We start from the raw sequence: 19,581 nt of genomic DNA on the forward strand, positions 1-19,581 counted from the left end.
GAAAGGTATGTTCTGGGGAGTCGAAATGCAAATTTTTGCAACAATTGGCCCACATTTGGAGGATTTGTGCCATATTTTGAAATTTGAGTAAAGCTTGAGCTGGAAAAATCAACTCTTTTCACCTTGAACAAATTTGTTACGAAACGTGATAAATTTAATAATAATAACTTATTCTTTATTAATAATTCATACTCGGGTAGTTTTTGCAACATTTTTGGCAAAAAATTCAAAAAAATCAATTTCAATTTCAATTTATTTATTGCGTACGTTGTCACCTTTCGGCGTTGTACAAGTTAATGTGGGTAGGTACACATATGCATCTTAAACTTATAACCTTAGTGTTAACAAAGTTCAAGAAATTCCTGCACTGTGTAGAAAGCTTTTGTCTCTAGCCATGCTTTCAGATATTTTTTTAATGTTTTTGTAGAATTGATGGTTTTTAGGGCAGGGGGTAAAGCATTGAAGATTTTTGCTGCCATGGTGTCAATGTTGGATTGTAAAGTTGTTGTTTTGAAGTAATTTACTGTAAGGTTGTTTCTATTTCGTGTGGGGTACTGATGGGGTGTTATGGATGTTTTTATTGTATTTTTCTTCACCATGACTCCCATTTCAAGAATGTATAACGAGGGAAGGGTTAAGATTTTCTGTACCAGAAATAGATCTTTACATGTTTATCATCATTTCCCCGAATGACAAACGTTCGACGAAATATCTAAGAATTTTTATTACAAGAGACCTATCGAAAATTTTGAAAGTTTTTCGTGTAATTAAGAATAGATTTTTTCGATTTTTTGGATCATCAAAAATTGATTGTGCTGACGAAGTTACCCTCTTCCTCCCCCCTCTCACCATCTTGTTTCTCTGATAGATTTATCGAACTAAAAATCTTTTTGAGGTACAGAGTAAACCATATTTTTGGATTTTATCGCTCTCTCTCTTTTTTTAAAATTCTACTTCAATGGAATTTTTATAGAAAAAAAAACAATTTTTTTAGTTCACACAAATTCATTACCTAAAAACTTCAATCATTTTCAAATTTGAGTGTATTTTTTCAATTTTTTAGATCGTTGATAACTGATAATGAAAGACCCACATCCCCTTCACCCCTCAATTCTATATTTTAAATTTTCATCATACTCCTCTCCCCACCCCTTTTGAATATTATGCATTTCATAAGGTCTTGTTAAAAAAATTGTTGGGACTTTTTTTCTCAAATTTTGGACAGTTTTTCAATTTTTTTCAATACCTATTAAAAATTGAAGTTCAAGTGAAATTTTTTTATTTATTTATGCACAGAATAGGACCTTCGTTTCCAAAAAAAAAACTTTCACTCAGTCCCCCAAACAATATTGGTTTTCTTGTGTATACTTAAAAGCCCTCATGTTGGGAAAAATTGAAATGTGCAAAAATGTTTTTAAAATTTTCCATTTCTGGTCTAGAGCCTTTTACAATCTCTTTCTACGAAAAAAAACGTTCTCAGTCCTTCCAAAAAATGTTGGCAGTTATCCCTCTTTGTATATATGTAGAGGTTCACAAAATAAAAAAAAATAAGAAAAAATTACTTAATTGATTAAAGTATTTTTTTTCAATTTCAATCTTTGAGTCAGAATTTTTTTAAGAAGCCCCGTTTATAGAAAACCTTTCTCCATGGCCATCCAAGCAAAGTGCCCCCGGGAAAGGAGATAATAGATCCCCAAATAGGATGCATTTTCAAAAAAATCGTGGTTTTTTCGCTTCGGCTCCTACTCAAAGTGCAACTGCTTCAGGAAAAATTTTCTTGTAGTTCCAAAAGACAGTATTTGAGATTCTGCGTAGAACTAGGCCCTTTCCATCAAAATCCAAGACCACCTTTAGAGTTCTACTGAACGGTCAAAAATTTGCAAATTGCTTGTTTTTAGGTAAATTCGTATTTTAAAAATGTTTTCCCCTAAAAAATTTCGCATTATTTTTCGTCACCCCTCTCACTTCTTTTTCCAAAAAAAAAAAGGAGAATAAAGTAAAAGGTAAAATCTTACAAATTGTTTTGAAAAAATCGCTTCACTTGTCGAGAAATTCTACTATGACACGAGTACGTATTTTTCCGCAGTAATATCCCCTCTTTCAAATGTTGGAAATGTCCCCATTCAACATTACTGTAAAACTCGCACGCCATGAGATGCATACTTCGCGCGCTGGAGAGCGTGAAATTCATCACGCTACGGTGTTTTTTGCGATTATCTCGTTATATGGAAATTTTTTTGAAAAAGTGTTCGAACAACAGAAATTTTTAGAGGTATTGTTCAGTTTCTGAAAAACCTGTCATTTGTTGTTTTTTTTTCAAGTATATGGAAACATTTTGAGGATTTGGACCGAAGGAGGATGGGGAGAAAGGGAAAGTTAATCCACTGACGCGATTGTGCCGTTATTTTCGATCAAGAACTTCGAAAATGACCAATCAAAATAATAAATAACTGGAACATTGAAGCAAATACGAACCATCGTGTATTAGCTTAGGGACAAAATAACGCTACCACAAACCTGAAGACAAAATGCAATTCTCGACACCTTTCTTCACCTAGTTTTTTCTCACCATCGCATTCACCTCGATGCAGCTGGATTAACTGCGCAAAAAATCAACACAAATTTCAAAATGCAGTCGTGTTGAACTTGGTCGACGACTAAACCAGTTCACGAGCCATTGGTTCATGAATTAAATACCAACAACGCCGCATCCTTTTCAACTCAAAAAACTGGAATACAAGTACGTACCTACTATCGTAAGTACAAACATGTACTTGGATCGTGTAAAGAGTGAAAAAAGGTAGGTAGAGGTTCCTACTATCCACACCTCGGTATTACTACTCACATTGACGTATATATTTCACGCAGTACCCCGGTTTCATTTTACGTGCAAGTTTTATAATTAATCCAGCGAGCGGCAGCAGCGTCGAAGGCAGCGGGCAAACAACGAAATTAATGCCCGTAATTACATCATCGGCGTAACGCTTTTCGAAGTGTTAACGGATGTTTTGAAAGAATTTCAAAGAGCACCACCACCGAGTTCATTGAAGATTAATTATAAGATTTACAAATTAACATCATGGGTTCGCGGACCACCTATTCGCTCTCTGCTGGTTGCTCTTCGCATGTCCTACCGTCTCTCGTCAGTCGTCTTGACTGCGAATTGAAAAATATCGCACGCGTTGATCTGGTTTTTTAGTGAGTTTGGGCAAAAATTTCAAAAGTGGTTGAAAATATGGCCAGTCCACTCGCCATATGTACAAAAAAATGAAATTAAAAATATCATAAAAAACGATAAAATATACTAAGTTTATGTACCTATACTTCATCCGGGTCGTCGTCATCATAACGTTAAAAAGAAATTAAATTGGAAAATATTTAATGAAAGGTAAAAAACAAATAAGCCGTCAAATTAATAAGTCGTGAAATTACGAATTTAATATACTTTTACTACGTATAAAATAACTGTATCTCGATATACATGAGAATGCCGAAATACATAAAACAGTGGACGTTTACAGACGAATTACGAGTGAAATTAATTGAATTTTTATACGCGTAAGTCTATTGAATTGGAATGTTTGAAAATACAAGTTTATTCGAACTCGAACATTTTAGCTCAAAAATTTAGAAGGGGGGTATACCTACTTAGATTTTTAAAATTTCACAAATGAACAAAAATTCACCAATTTTAGTGCAAAGAGTAGGTACCTAATAAATTGGGCAAATTTTTGTAAAAATTCAATAAATGAGGTTAAAAATTTGAGGATGCTTAATTTGGAAAAATATCAACAGAAAATCACTGGAGGGATAAAAAGTAAAAATTACTGATAACTTTTGTAAACTTCAATCTAACGATTAGGAAAAATTCGATTTCTACAATTTTTTCGACTGTTAGTTCATAGCGTGGCTGATGCTTAATATAGGACACCTTGTAAATGTTTACATTAAAAATAGTCTACTCGACATACACGTGCAATATTATTGACCGATACACGTAGAAAACGATTTCTTGTATTTGAATCGATTGAATTTCCTTATACATAAATAAAATTAGCATTAATATGTACCTCGTAACGACCATATAATTATCAATACCGGTATTGATTTTTTTCCAGCAAAAGGTACTCGCGAGTTGAATATTTTATTAAAAAGACGCGCCTCTTTATGTTGGGAAAATTCATCGCACTCGGTTTATTTTTGATTTCCTTCGCGATGGACAAATAAAACCATACAAAACTCGACTCGAGAAGGTTCATCATTCCATAAGTCATAATCGCAGTCATTGAACTTGATCATAGAATTACGCCTGTCACGGATATCGACCATGTAGTCATGATTACTGCAGAATGGACAAGGCGTCTGTGGTATGCCTGTAGCTAGCCAGCAAAGAACAACTGCTAATTGTTAGGTTTTTATCCCCGTTTCTCCTCCTCTCGAAAAGCATTACTTCTTTTTATCTATTTTGTAATTTAACGATTGTTATCGGCTCGAGATGTTTTCAAAAGGTCACCATACCGCGTAGAGGTTTTTTTTTTAGTTAACCTTATTATAACTCGAATATACACAAATGAGATCCTTTTCGTTAGTGCTGTGGTGCAATTGGAAAACGTGACAATTTACGTATTTATCATTCACGACTTGGGCTCATTTAATGAGCATTTTTATATTAAGACGTGATTGCTGTCGTAGTAGACGTACGAGGCGCTTAGCATTATATGATCCGAGCTACGTTATTTTCATTGTCGGCCAAATTAAGATGTCGCGAGGTTGCGGATAAAAATATGCGATATTATAAAGCACCTTTCCGACTGTAGTAGGTACGAGTATAGATACTCGTGTGCTGTAAACATACTTATAGCTAATGTACCTACTCGTATAAGATATACTAAAGATAAATAGAAAGAAAAAGAGAGAGAGAGAGATGATGCTTTCCAAATGCAAATGCCAGCTGGTTTATTTCCGATAGTCTTTTTTTATTTTAGATTTTTCCCCCAATTGTAATCCGCTTTTACAAGATTTATTAAGGGGAAACTGGACGATAAAAGGCCATTATTCCAGAATAATTGGAACAAGGAGACGAACAAAATAAATGAATTTGGGTGATGAAGTTTTCAGAGAATATACAATATAAGCTGTTGCTGGGTACCCTAAAGTAGTTAATTCACCTCTGACGTGTTTGAGAACAATGAGGGGAGTTGCATTGTTCTTGTACAGCTCCAATTTTTTTTCAATAACCAACTTTGGAAGTACATAAAATAAAATTGATCGATTTTAGGCCAAACTTGTTTGTGCAGTTTTGAAGAAAATTCAAAATTAAACTTTTTTATGAAAGTTTAATTTTTAAATACATCTACTTATTTTAAATTCGGGATTTTGGTACTTTGAAAAGGTGCTGATCTACTTTCCTCTTTGGTCAAATGCATCTTGAAAAAAAATTAAAAATTATGCGACATATGCTTTTGATGAAGTGGATCTCGAATTTCGATTTTTTTTTTACCCAAGCCCTCCGAACTCAACAATGAACTCCAAGCAGGTACCTACTTTTGAAAAATTTCTTTAATAAAAATAAACTCAAAAAAAAATGTTTCAGATAAAACAATTCCAAACTGCATGTACACCGACTTCTATTTAACGACTTATATGATACGAAATATTCATTTGAGGTTTCATCCATATATTTTACAGCGATTAATTAGATTAATTGGTAAAATACTCAATTTAAAAGAAAAAGATAGATAAGCAAAGGAATAATCAAATCAACAGAAGCATTTACTACACGAATAACTGGTTAAAGTTGCTTAAAAATAGAAGAAGAGATGGAGGAAGAGGGAAAAAATAGAAATGACGAAATACAGATTTTTTCAATAACAAACATTGATACCTTTCAATAAACTTTTGTATTGCTTTCTGTTTCTACGCGAGACTTCATAAATCTACAATCTCCACCAACTCTAAATTTTTCAAAAAAGTAATCTCCCCCACCTACACTTGTCTCCACTCACACCACAGTCACCTTAATTTTGTGGGTTTGCAATTTTAAAATTTTTAAAATTCAGGATGAAAAATATTCACTTGTCAAACAAACAACTGGAGAATTTTTTCAATTTTCAAGTTCGATTTTTGGAGGTACGTAAGCAAGGATTTTTGAGTTCAAAACTTTTGATCAATTTTTTTCATTTTGTTTGGTAAAATCTTGATTTTTCACATGGCCATTTTAGTGAGCATAAAAATTCTGATTCATAAAAAAATGTAGTCTTGAAATTTTCCTTCACCCAGTGGAATAAAGGTAGAGAAAATTGTCCTTCTCAGTTGGATGAAAATTCTACACAAAACATAGAAATAAGCGGTTTTGGGGGGGGGGGGTTGAACCAATTTCTCCCAAAATATAATACTAAGAATCTTCAGAGAACCATATAAACTTTTTTTTGGCTATTCAACTGGTGACATGAACCAAAGTTGAAATGTGATAAACCAGCATTTCTTTTTTCATTATTCGAAACAAATTTCCTCAGCCAAAATCCAACTCTACTCTTCAAATTCGCTTCGTATCAGAAAATAGGTTATGGGTGGAATAAACAGTTACACCATTAATAGGAACTTCAATCCTCAATTTTAAAATTTTTTTCACGTTTCGTTGTCAGTGAAACCCCTTTAATTTAAAAATGATTTACGTTCGACAGCTCGACAAATACTACAGTTGAAAATCGAACGGTGGGGAAGAACTGGGCAAAAATCTAATGCGAAATACACCTCGATATTATCTTGATTTTCGCCGCGGGAATCTATAGGTAGGTAATAGGTATACTAGGTAATAGTATAATTTATTCATGAAATTCAATAACCAAGGTTTGCACTAAGGTGGAAAAGGAAATGTAATTCGTATCTTTTCGGAATTTTCTTCACGAGTGTCTCCCTTCCTCCTGTCCTCAATTATTACGCAGCGTTCGCGATTTTTCTACAGTGAAAAATTATAGTTCGTATTATAATTTTCAGCTGAAAACCTACAAAGTGAAATTTCATGCAACAAATTATCGTATTGTTAATGTTTGAGTCACAGAAAAAAACATGACAAAATATGAATCAGTTTCGTTGAAATGAGACCTATGAAAAGAACATCACATCGGACATAACAATGAACGATACCAGTAAAATAAGATGAAACAGGAAGCTCATACGCTATGATTTGATATTACTCTTCAAAAAAGATAAGACATGTTTTTAAAAAAAAAACTGGACATCGTAAATGAAAACAAGGTTCAAAGATAGGATGAAAATCTATACATTGAACTTACTGAAGTAGAACTCAAAAACTCACCCCTCTCCCTTTTCTTAGAGAATTAAAGGGCAGACACGTAAAATTTTCAAAATATTTAAAGTTCAGGTTGAAAAATCAGCACGTAAAAAGAAACATTCGGATTTTCTGATTTTCGATAATTATTTTAAAAAAGAAATTCCAAGTGAGGAAAAGTCCCACATTTCTGTTTCGAATTTTAAGAGCAACTGCTTCCTCAATCGAATACAGAAAAAAAAATATGTCCAAACTTTCGAAATTTTTCATTTAAGAGACCGCTACAAATCGTGCAGTATCTCTTTATGAGCATGGAAGAAAAATGATGAAGAGGGGGGAGAGGGGGGATATAAAATGATATAATGCCAACTCAAATTTAAGATTTGATCAATTCTAGCCAACTTTGTTGGTTTATTCAATTTTTGCCAATTTTTTTACGACAAGTGAAATAGACTTGAACGGAATTGTTTTTTATATTTTAACGAAAGGGAAGAGATTATCTTTATTTTATACACTTGTGTAGTAAACTGCACCCCTGATTACATAAGAAAATGTGTATCATTCAATCATTTCTTTTTTTGTCTCCTCTAGCACTACCAATCTACAAAATTACAGTATTTTTTCAATTAAAAAAAAAATCAATCCGAGACCAGTTTACTTCAAAACACCAATACATATTCCTCAGCAATCGTTCGAATAATCTCCCATTATCATTATTTTTAGCCCTTGAAAAACATTCCATACAAATGAACGTTCAACACGGTAGCAACCCATTACTCGAATCCTTTTCCTTCAAGTTCAATTAGGTACTTTAAAAACCCTATTCTTTGATAAGCATAAACAATAAAAAACGCTATTAACGACCTTACGCAGCTAAACCTTGTTTCGACCTATTTTATAACCAGTCCATAGTGTCCATAATAACGCCTCTTCCTAAAAATTTAGAAAAAATTACAAATTATTTCGCCAGTTTCAACCCAAAACCATAATTTTAATCTACTTCCTTAACGGTCAACTAACGTCCTTGGTCAAGTCAAGAGGTCAGCTTTCTTGATCCAATGCTCGGATCCGGGCACCTACTCGCATCGTCAAATTCGCATTTAATTTTCAATACGTAAATATACACACCACATTCCTATACGAATACATGGACATGGGCTGAGATAGAAGCAGGAAGACAATACACAGTACTTGGATATAAATAACACGTTGGTCGTTGGGAATTACCATAATACCGAACGACATTAATAAGATCAAAGTTGAGTACATTTCAACAAAGTCGACTCGGTACATGTAGTATAATAACAGAGTTAGGAAAAATTATCGCATTAGAGAGTCCTGCCTTGTAATATAGATCATTGGAAAGGTCATACGAGGTGAAAATACACATAGCAGCGAATCCTAAGGTAGGTACTATTACATACGAGTGTTACGTAAATTCAGAATTCTTTTGACGGAAGTAATCCTCTTGTCTACAGTACGTACTTATACGGTGAGAAAGTTCGCAAATCTTCTCGGAGAGCAGAAAAAAAATACAGATATCTGTGTTAAAAACCAGTACCAGATCCTACATTGCCCATAAACTAAAACCTCAAATACCTAACCCACAAATCTTTTCATTTGTTCTATTTATTCGGCGTACCTAGGTATAGTTTAAATGCGGTGACTTAGTCTGTTTATATAGGTAAAATAATTACCTGAATACGTATTTACCAGTCGTTTAAAAAATAGCACTTCGAATACCACAAATCAGGCAGCGAAATATTTCGATGGATAGGTATATAAAGGTATCACATTTTACACACTCTCACCACACCACGATGACAAAATTACCATTTAACTCGAATTACTAGAGGTATATACTTCGACACACTATAGCACATTAGTCGTCATAATTAAACCATTAAATTCGCGTAAGTAAGTATAACGATACCGAGAGAGAGAGAAATGAAAAAAAAAGCAGAGAAGAAAAATTAACACGAAGATAGAATTTTCTTAATACGGTTACATTCGAGTACGTCTCGATTGGAAAATCATCGCTAGGCCATTTTCCCATTCATGTGGAAAATACGAGCAACGTACTACGTACGAAAAAGAAAAACTCGTCGCGAATCTTCGTTCGTCGTGTTGTAATACTTATTCGAGACTCGCAACTTAGCCACGCACTTACACCGCGCGAACATTCGTGAGCTCGAAATCGCGACAAAATCGCTACTATCGTTGTATCGTACCACAAATGTGCTGCGGTGAATAAAGAGTCGAGGCGATTCTTCCCGAAACCGATTATGTCCACCTCCACTTACCGCTGCGCTACGATTCTCCGCTGTTCTGTTGTGTATAGACAACGGGACACCGTTCTGCGTATACGTCGTCTTTATTTTTCCCAGAGCATATGCAGGAGAATCGAGGGAATACTAGTGAAGTATGTGTAGCTGGACTAGGTACATACATAAAATACGTACTATTTTGAAGTTTTAAACGCAAGATTTGGAAGACAAGATACCAGCCATCATGCTGCTACATTTTAACAGGGTATGGCTAAAGGTTCAGTTGATTCAAGTTTTTTCCCTTTCTAGAAAACAACCATCAGAATCAATTTTATTTTAAGGTTTCGACTCCCTTTGTCATCCCATTCCAATAAAATAGAAAACACTTCTAATAGTTGAAAAAAAATGTAAGAGCAGAAATCTAATTTCAGCAGATTCGAGTTCAAAAATACCCAGTTTTAAGGGTTCAAGTTGGACTCCTCAGCTTACGTAGAATTTTTTTGTAGTCCTACTCAAAAAAAAAAAATTGCTGTAGCCTAAACTTGAAATTTCTGAAAAGTTTGTCACAAAAAAATTACGAGTTGAGAAAAAACACAGTACTTATCATTATTGTACTAGCAAGGAAACCTTTTGAGCTCACATTCTGAATGAGCATTTATACTAAAACTTTCGTAACCAAAATTTCAGGTGCTGAAATTCATCGGATTTTCAGAGGATTTTTCAACATTTAAAAAATTCAAAAAGTTGTTTCAAGGACAATTTTTCTATTTTTTTTAATGAAATACAATTTTTTCTGAGCAAAGTGAATCAATGCGAATAATTTCTTCCATTCAGTTATTACCAAACTTCAAAAACTAGTAGTTTTGGACCATTCTGCTGCCGCCAAGATTTCTCAATTTTCGCCAGAAATTTTAAATTATTGAACACCCCTTTCCCCCTCGACCACATAAAAAGGGTTACATCGAAATTCCAGGATTGTGAGTTCAGAAGTAAATTTTTGACCAAATTTGTAAATTTCAAAACAAAAGGAGGGAAAGTAAGAAAATCAAATAATTTTTGTTGAATTCTTAAAACTAAAATTTTGCCAAAAATAGAGAAAAAAAATGTTTACTAAATTGAACGAGAAATCTAAAATTTGCCATACATTGTAGAGGCCTTTTTTTGTCACTTTTTTGGGGTGGAACACGCTTTCATTTTTTCCCAAATTTTTTCACTTAATCAATTTTTATGGCATTTTTTCGATATTTTCAAAATTTATGTTGGCGATATTGCTTGCCCCCGAGCGTCCTCGCAAAAAGGCCTTGTAAATCATCTAATTATCGATCCTCCCTGAATTGATTTAAAACTGATTTGAATCGTTTAGAGTAGTCATGGAGCCTCTAGCAGATTTTTAAAAAACCATTGAGTATAATTTTGTGTAGATAAACATTTCAAAAATCTGCTAAAGGCTCCAGTCCTGTTCAGAGCAGGTCGAAACTGTTACAGATTAATGGGGGGGGGGGTTAGTCGAAAATAGAGCCAAATTTCAGATTTCTGGGACAATTTGGTAATATTTTGATTTTTACTCAATTTTTGGCCAAAATTTGATTTTCAAAAATTCAACAAAAATCGAAAATTTTATGCATCTAAAATTTTGGCTGATGATAAAAGGAACGTTTTGAAGTGATAATTACATTCCGATTTGAACGAAATCAAGCTATATCAAAAGAGCATTATACCAAAACTACCAAAACCCTCATTACAAAAATTTTAGCTGGTAAAATTTTGTTTTGTATTTTGACCGAATTTTTTAAAAAAATTTAAAAATCGACTAAGTAGGTACGTATATTCTTATGACGATTTTCCAACATTTTCAATAATTTTTTAACAAACTAAACAAACTGAATAATTACTTAATTCCAATCCTTTCATTCCGAAAACTCAAGTTTTACGTCATTCTGTAGCTTTCAATGAGTTTTCAATTTTCTTCAGTAATTAAAAACTGCTCTGAAAGGGCTACAAATGAACTTCAGCACCTATTACCTTGATCGGTGCTAATTGGGTACTTTTTTGATTGTTGTAAGGCTGTTAACGCTAAGTTCTAGGAGCCCTTATTCAAAAATAAATTTTTGCCCAATAATTTGTTACGAGTAATTTCAGAAAAAATGAAAGAAAAAATCAAATTTTCAAAAACGATAAATCACGAGTGGTTTTTTCGTCGAGATATCGACTGATGTGTCTACATAACCACCCAACTTGAAAACAGAATCTTTTAGAGCAATTTGGATTATCCGGAGCAAATTTGAAATTCTGGAGAAAATTGAAAATTCGTTGGAGGCTCTAAAATCGTGTAATTGAGATTGTTTTCGAATTGGAACAAAAAAAACCGCTCCGCTTTGTAACATTTCAATTGAAAATGCTAAAAAATTTTCATTGAAAACAGCTTTTTAGCCTATAAATTTTTGAACATTTTCAAAAATTTGGCAAAAATCCAAAAACTAATTCCGGCAACTAAAATTTTGATTACGAGGGGTTTCAGGACACCTCTTTTGATCCAGCTTGGTTTCGTTTAAATCGGAAAGCGCCAGTTCAAAATGTTTTCTTGTCAGGTCAATTTTTCAACTTCCAGACTTCAATTTACAAATAAGTAAGCAATAATCAAAAGATTACTTGAAAGTTTCTATCTCAAAATATTGCAATGAACGAGAAAATTCAAAATTATACCCGTGACCAGATACTACATACATTCAAACCCATTAGCCCATACGTAATATGTGTGCTTATTTTTTTCAACCTAAGATACGTCTTACGAAGACGAGACGTACACATTTCCACATCTCACATAAAAATATCCTTATGACTAATACACATCTCCCTTTCGTCGTTCCGGTCAACAATAGAAATTCCTTTCAGAATTAATTCACTATACGAGTACTTCGCGTTTATACTTCAATTAAACGATCATCTTTTTTCGACACCACCGCATCGTATGATTCTGTCAATGACACGTGTTTACCTCACTACACTCAACACATACTTACTATAGATATATGTACGCTACCATCAGCATCAAATCAACACTCTACAGCACATCTCGAGACTATACTTCACACACTCCAATGCGACATTTTTAAATTACAACCTTTCTGTCTCTTTCACCATTTTAATACCTACGTAGACGTGCATAGGACATATGTACAGAGTACATACTCGTATACGATGCCTATGTCGCAATACCGTCTAAATGTTACATACTGCAGCAAAAATTCACATCACTGCGGGCGTTCACGATTGTTAATGAAATCACGAGCACATATTTGGGTTCTGCTTCGGGAGGATAGCGAGAAATCACCTTCTTTTTTTTCTCCTTCGTACCAGACCTATAGGTACCTATCTACCTTCTCCCTGGTCTAATAAATTACTTCGACACAAGGCAAGGTTTCAGCTCAAAGAAATATTCTCATCGGTTACGGATATCGATACACAGCGCAATTTACTGATCGTCGTCGTCGACAAATTACATAGACCAAATTCACGTAATATGCAAGCAAATGCACGTCACCGTGTCGTTTCGTATAAATACCTAGTCCTAGGGTGCTATCTAGATCTACTGTAGAAGTCAACTACATAGTTTGGCCATCTAAATGCAATTAACGCAATTTGCCATACAGCAGGACCCATCGCTGCATTAGAACCCGTTAACTACATTTTTGCCATCATCAGAGGTAATTGTACACGGGTAATTACCAGCAGATCATCATCTTCTACCGAAATATACTCATCAGTGGAATGCCCTGATGACCCAGTCAACTTCACAGTATTTTTGATTAATCAATTCAACGCTATGGTGCTGTGCGAATAGGTACATTGATAACTCAATCTTTGGAAAGGGTTCTCTTATTACGAACTATATTCGTGAAATTGGAGTACAGTATGTTTCAAGAAGTCTGTTAACAAAAAGTATAATGACTACTTGAATAGCATTGAATGAAAATGATGAGATTGATGAGGTTAAACTTTTCAGAACGAAATGACTCAGCAGTCAGCACCTTAGAAGACTTGATACAAAAAAAAGATACAAAAAAAGTACCAGTTCTTCTTAATTTTTTGGCATTTTGATGATGACTACTAATAGCAGGGGAAGGTTTAGAAGGATTCTTTTCAATTTTTGTCAAAAATGCCAGTCCGCGAGCTCCTCAAAAAAGTATGATATTTCATTTTGAAAACTAGTTTTTTTTTTTACAAAGAGGAAAAAAGTGTTTCCATTGTTTTCGAAACTCGCCAACGTTAGTGTCGAGCTTTCACACTGAGTATTCCAATTTGTGTTTCTCAAATTTTAATCACTTAGCTAATTCATTTTTTCAATGCACCACCTACTTTTCTTGAAACTCATCAAGCAGATTTTTTCACGGTTTTGGAAGTTTTGCAAGAAATTGACGATTTTTTCGAGGTTTTGAAATTGACAATGTTGACCAAAAAATTGGCCATACCTACTGCATTCCAAAATATTCCTGAAATTTTAAGAATCATATTTTTCGATTTTTTGGCCTAATTTACGCCCAATATTCAAAACGAAAATATTTTCAAAATTTGAAATTTTCCAAGAATAAAAGATCTGAAAATTTTCAACCGCTCAGCACTCAGCAGAACCCTAAAATTAGTCTTGGATTTTGATGGCGATGACCCACGTCGATGGAGACTCAAATGCAATTATTTGAAAACCAGTTGAGTTGGGGCTAGAGTGAAAAAACACGATTTTTTCGTAAATCCTCCCTTTGAGAATCCATATATCTTCCCTCAAGAGGTACCTTCCGAGTTGAAGTTATTTTTGAGTGACTTTCAACTCAAAATGAAGGTGTAGACTTAATTTGGTCAAAATCTTTCGACATGTATTCTTTTGCGATCCACCCTAATGAATAATATGGGGAAAAACTCGTAGAAAAAATGAACAAAATTGGAGAAATTGACTTTAGAATGAACAAGTCTTTCATGTTTGGAAAATGGCATCCAAAGTAAAAACATTCGATGCTTCTTATATGCATTTTCTACAGGAAATGTAATTGTATTACGATGGAAATAATGCACAATAATTCACAGTTTCTCGATCATGAGAAATGAATAATTATAATTTCATGAATGGATGCCTTTCTGCTAAATACCAGAGAAGTAATAACATATTACAACGTTGAGATTTCTTATTGAAACATCACGTTGAAATTTATATGAACTTTTTACTTCCCCATAAAAAACTGCATAATATGAAATCATAAACACACGATAACATTTACGCATTTTCCTCCTAATGATAAAAATTGTTGAAAGATTTTTTCCCCCAAATATGTCGTTGAAACAATTTTTTTTTTTTACAGAAATCAATACGTTAAAAATATTACACAAATTCATGAAAATTCAGAAAAAAAGAAGAAGATAATAATTGATGTTGTGACACAATGAGTGAGAAATGAAAAATAACGGAAAGAACAGAATCTAAATTAATGGCTGGAAAAAAGTTGAAAGATTAGGAAAAAGTACCTATACTTTCTAGAAAAATTAAAACATGGGTAAATTACTAAAATAATTTCAGTCAAGTCAAAAACCCTCAGATATAGCAAAAAACACTCACTCTTCAAGCATGGAAACTCTGCAGAATATGTGACTGAAATGCCCTAGAGCATCAACTCCTCAACAGTAGGTAATATTGGACAATTTTTTGTACCTATTCTAAAAACATGCAATTATTATTTGAAATTGTTTTTCGTTATCACAATTTCTTCTAAAATTTTTGCTCACCGACAACGATTCATCGAACTAGTTTTATCATAAAAAATTACCTAAGCCAATTTGTTTGAATTATTCATAGAGCATGCAGTAGGTAGTTAGATATACTGATTTGGCAATATTTATTGCCCATTGATACTTAATACAGATAAGGTATAGGAAGCATCTAGAATACGAGTAAGAAGCCCAAAACTATTGTAATCACATCGTCATCATCAATCACTCAAAACTTATTGCTTCTGCTTTGAAGATTTGTGAAACATACAGTGCGTTGCAAAAAGTCTCAGATTCATTTTTAGTACATCCAAAGTATTTCAATTCAACCAACCAGCAAAGTCATTATCGGCGACCGGACCGGACAATACACGAGCGATTTTATCTCATTAATCTAACACAACACACGTAGGGGGTACTGACCAAATTCGTACCTACATCGTCCAAGACTCAATTTAAAATCAAATAACTCCCATTGATGTGTACAAGAGGACCGACTTCCACAACACTCGTATGTATTATTTAGTTGAATTGGCACTGTAATTAGAGTACCAGTGTTCACCTAGATTACGGTCGAAAGAAGAAATTTCATAAATTCCGTCGAATTACTTTTCTTTTTCATTGCATCGCGTCTGTCTTACTTTTCTTATGTATATCATTCACCAAACTCATTCTCGCGCATTCAAATTCCTAACATAAAATTATTATTTCCTTTTGTTTATGATTTGTTCGCGAGCCCGAGCCGAGCTCTGAGCAGCGTCGCGTTTATTCAAAGTTATTCTAGTTCGCTTCCCATTAATGAATATTCCGCGCGGGTTACCTTCTTCGCCACTCTTCATGGGAAGATGAATTCTCATCCTATACACAACAGTCCCTTTTTTTTCTTCTTCTTTACTTCATTCTTTTATTTACGTTCCTTTCCTTTCCTTTCCAGTCTACTGCACCCTGGTGCTGGTACTTTTTTCCACTATTTCATAAATTCTTCGAAGACGCGACAAGACCATTGGATTCGGTTCGTTTACCAGCACACTACATCTTACTATGTTGCCAAACTCACGCTCGGCGATTAATTTTTTTTCCCTTTCGTTTTTTCCCTCAAAATTACACCCGTCGGTCTCAACAGCCCGATATGCCGCTGACCTAAAAATACACATACTACATCGAACCACCCCAAGGATATGATACATATGCGCGAGCTATGCATAAATATACTACGCATACTAACTAAGTATAAAGTATAAGCTGACGCCCCTAAACTATTTCATATGCACTGACAGATTCGTGCTTCTATATACGTAATGATGTATTGTCATGGTATCTACAAATTATTAATAAAATGCCAAATCTCGCACAATATACCGCATGTTCCTCTCATATTTTTTTTTCGTAAATCTTACCATAATAAATATGTAATTTCGTATGTAGATGTAGGTAGGTCTTGTATACGATAAAATTACTCCTGGTTTTTTTTCAGCATTACAACAGCTCGAACAAATCATATAATTAGCTGTTTACTATGTTGATTAGGTACGTACGTGGTACGTGGCGATATAAATAATGGATTTATTGTGCATATGACAAGTATACAAGACAAACTGCAAACAAATGAAAATGATTTCATTTCGTTCTACGACGAGTAGTACTCTCAAATGAGACTATCTATGCTACTTTGTTTGCATTTAGAGTCGCGAACGATAGGCAATTTTCAAATGAATATCGAAGGTTTTGACGTAATCGTCGATATTTTATTCATATGTACGAGAGGGTAAAGCAGCATTTCGTAGACTATGTGATATATCAAATCACCACACTAAGGTAAATCGACACGAATACTGGCATGATAGAAGATACGTGGGTGAGATTTCTCCTATACCTATATTAATTATTTGAACGTGCGATGGTTTAGTTATCAAGGTACACGAAAGTATTCGCTATCAGAAAGTGGACAAAGAGGATATTGAAGGAAGATATAGGATACGACTTGAAAATTATTTCAATTAGGATGAAGATTTATTAGATGTTTCGTTTATAGTGGGATGTGAAAAGATAACAGAATTCTTGAAATTTGAACTCAAATGATTGAGAAATTACCTAATAATGAAAGTGGGTTTGTTTTCCAACTTTTTAAAAATTTTATGAAGCCTATCAAAAAAGCTATGGCTAAATGACCTCAACAAGATGGGGGAGGGGGTATTTGTAGGTCTAGGTTTAACCTTTCCCACTGGGTTGAATTCATATTATGTAGTTTGATTTGAAAAAAATAAAAATAAAAAAAAGTAAAAATAGATCTTGTGGTCTTTTGATGTATTTAGAACTTGCATAATCATTACTTTTGGGACATAGAAAGCTCAAAGTTTATTCTTGTCAAATTCAGGATTTCTCTAAATAAACTTTTTATGATAATTTAGTAACTATCTTCGTAAGACGATGAAATTGGAATTGAATAATTGATTCCCATTTGTAGGAAACAGTGAACAACAACAGATCATTTCTTTGGACTCGAACCGGACTGCTCGAACATGGGACCTGAACAAATTTTTTCAACGTATTTTTGAGGTTATTTGGCCATGATTTTTTGCTGGGCTCCATCAAATTTCGAAGAAAATCGAAAAACTACCCACCTTAAAGGACATTCAGTAATTTTATAATTTTGAAAAATTGTCTCCAGGTCAATTTCAAACGAGCTTCAGGATACAATCTTTTCTCTCATTTGTCTTAAGGGTAGACAGATGTCAAATAAAATCTCCAAATTAAAATGCATGACAACATTTCTCAAATTTTACCTCAGTCTCTCTCAAAAACGTATTCTCAAAATTTGGAAATATCTTTAAAAATTTCCTCGCTTATTTCAACCCTTCGAAAAATACACGATTAACAAAAGAGAGCATTTGTGGGAGAATTTAGAATAATAATTGCAATACCAGGGCATTTCAGAACAGTTAAATTCACTGAATGCAAATCCAAGATTTGAAGACGAGTTGGGCAAAAAAATAAAAAACTTCGCAGGCTCAAAAAAAAACTGAAAATGAAAATACGCAACTATTTAGGTACAAAAAAAATTGAAGAATTAATTTTTGTACCTAGAAAATTATCTGATAACTCTTGCATTCGTATTTAGCGAACTGACAACAAAATTTTATTGAAAGTGGTCATTTCTAGAGCAGAAAATGAAGTCAAACCACACTTTTTTGATTATTTCACGACACCTTCAGAATTAAAAATGGCTCATGTTTATTAGAATCGAAGACAGAAATACACATGACTTATAAATTTGCATCACTTGCTCGGGGTTTTAGTCTCAAAATTCCAACCCCACATAACCAGCGACTCGAGAGTCATTTTTATAATCTCAAAATCGATTTTGAAGGTCTAAAAATCTATTTAAAAATTTTAAAAAATTAATGGGATTTTCGAATCTTGTACAATTTACCTGCCAAAAAGAAGTCCAACATCGAGGTAAGAATATGAAATTTTGATTTTTGAAACTATATGCAGGTAATCATTCGCTAAGATTGTAAATTTTGAAAATGCGACATGAAGGTACAAATCGCTCTCATGTTTTTGCTTCTCCCCCCCCCCCCCCTTGAACGAAAATGAACGAAAACTAGAGAAAAATTTGAATAGTTGGGACAGGTATCGAAATCGTATTCTGAAATTCCGACAACATTTTTGAGGTTTTTCACCGAAAATTTAAATCGACTGGCATAGGAATCATACTGGTGGTATCAACTCCAAAAAATAATTGAGCTGAATATGAAAATTTATTTTTAGAGGTACTTATGGGTTGAAGAAACGGCTTCTGCAATTTCAAATGTAGGCTCGCAAACATAGAAGAGGAGAACTAATGATATACTTTCCCTCAAGCCCTAATTTCTGATTTGGCTTTCAAAACTCAACGAAAAAATTAATTCCAATGTTTTTTAAAAGGAATAAGTACCTAATCGATGAAAAACTGTAATCAAATCACTTCCTTTCGAGTTGGTTTTTTACGAAGGGAGAGTGCCAAAGTGACATTTTTGTTCGGAAATGGTTTCGTATGTACACTGTAATGTATGTAGATCTAAAAGTATGAAGAGAAAAGGTTCAGCTTGCCATTTTCATAAGACATGATGATACTTAAGAGGTGTCTCATATGCGTCAACAGATGAAACTAAAAATAACTTGAAATTATTTAGGGGATTTTCAGCCCTAATTCATTTGTAACTTTTTCATCTCTAGTTCTCTTTTTACATGTATTTTGCACACGAAGTGTAATGATCTAATTATATTATT

General features: G+C 33.7%; 2 protein-coding genes across 2 annotated transcripts in view; both read right to left on the minus strand.

Moving 5' to 3' along the window:
• LOC135835540 (uncharacterized protein DDB_G0271670-like) overlaps positions 1-9,546 on the minus strand; it is a 34,360-nt gene extending 24,814 nt beyond the window's left edge. Inside the window, exon 1 of the mRNA XM_065349857.1 lies at positions 8,989-9,546. The gene's annotated coding sequence lies outside the window, so the exon portion shown is untranslated. The remainder of the gene's footprint in view (positions 1-8,988) is intronic.
• LOC135835541 (anaphase-promoting complex subunit 11) overlaps positions 1-19,581 on the minus strand; it is a 32,317-nt gene that overhangs the window by 10,478 nt on the left and 2,258 nt on the right. The window lies entirely within an intron of this gene.

The sequence above is a fragment of the Planococcus citri genome, chromosome 2, assembly GCF_950023065.1.
Source record: "Planococcus citri chromosome 2, ihPlaCitr1.1, whole genome shotgun sequence".
Taxonomy (NCBI): Eukaryota; Metazoa; Arthropoda; class Insecta; order Hemiptera; family Pseudococcidae; genus Planococcus; species Planococcus citri.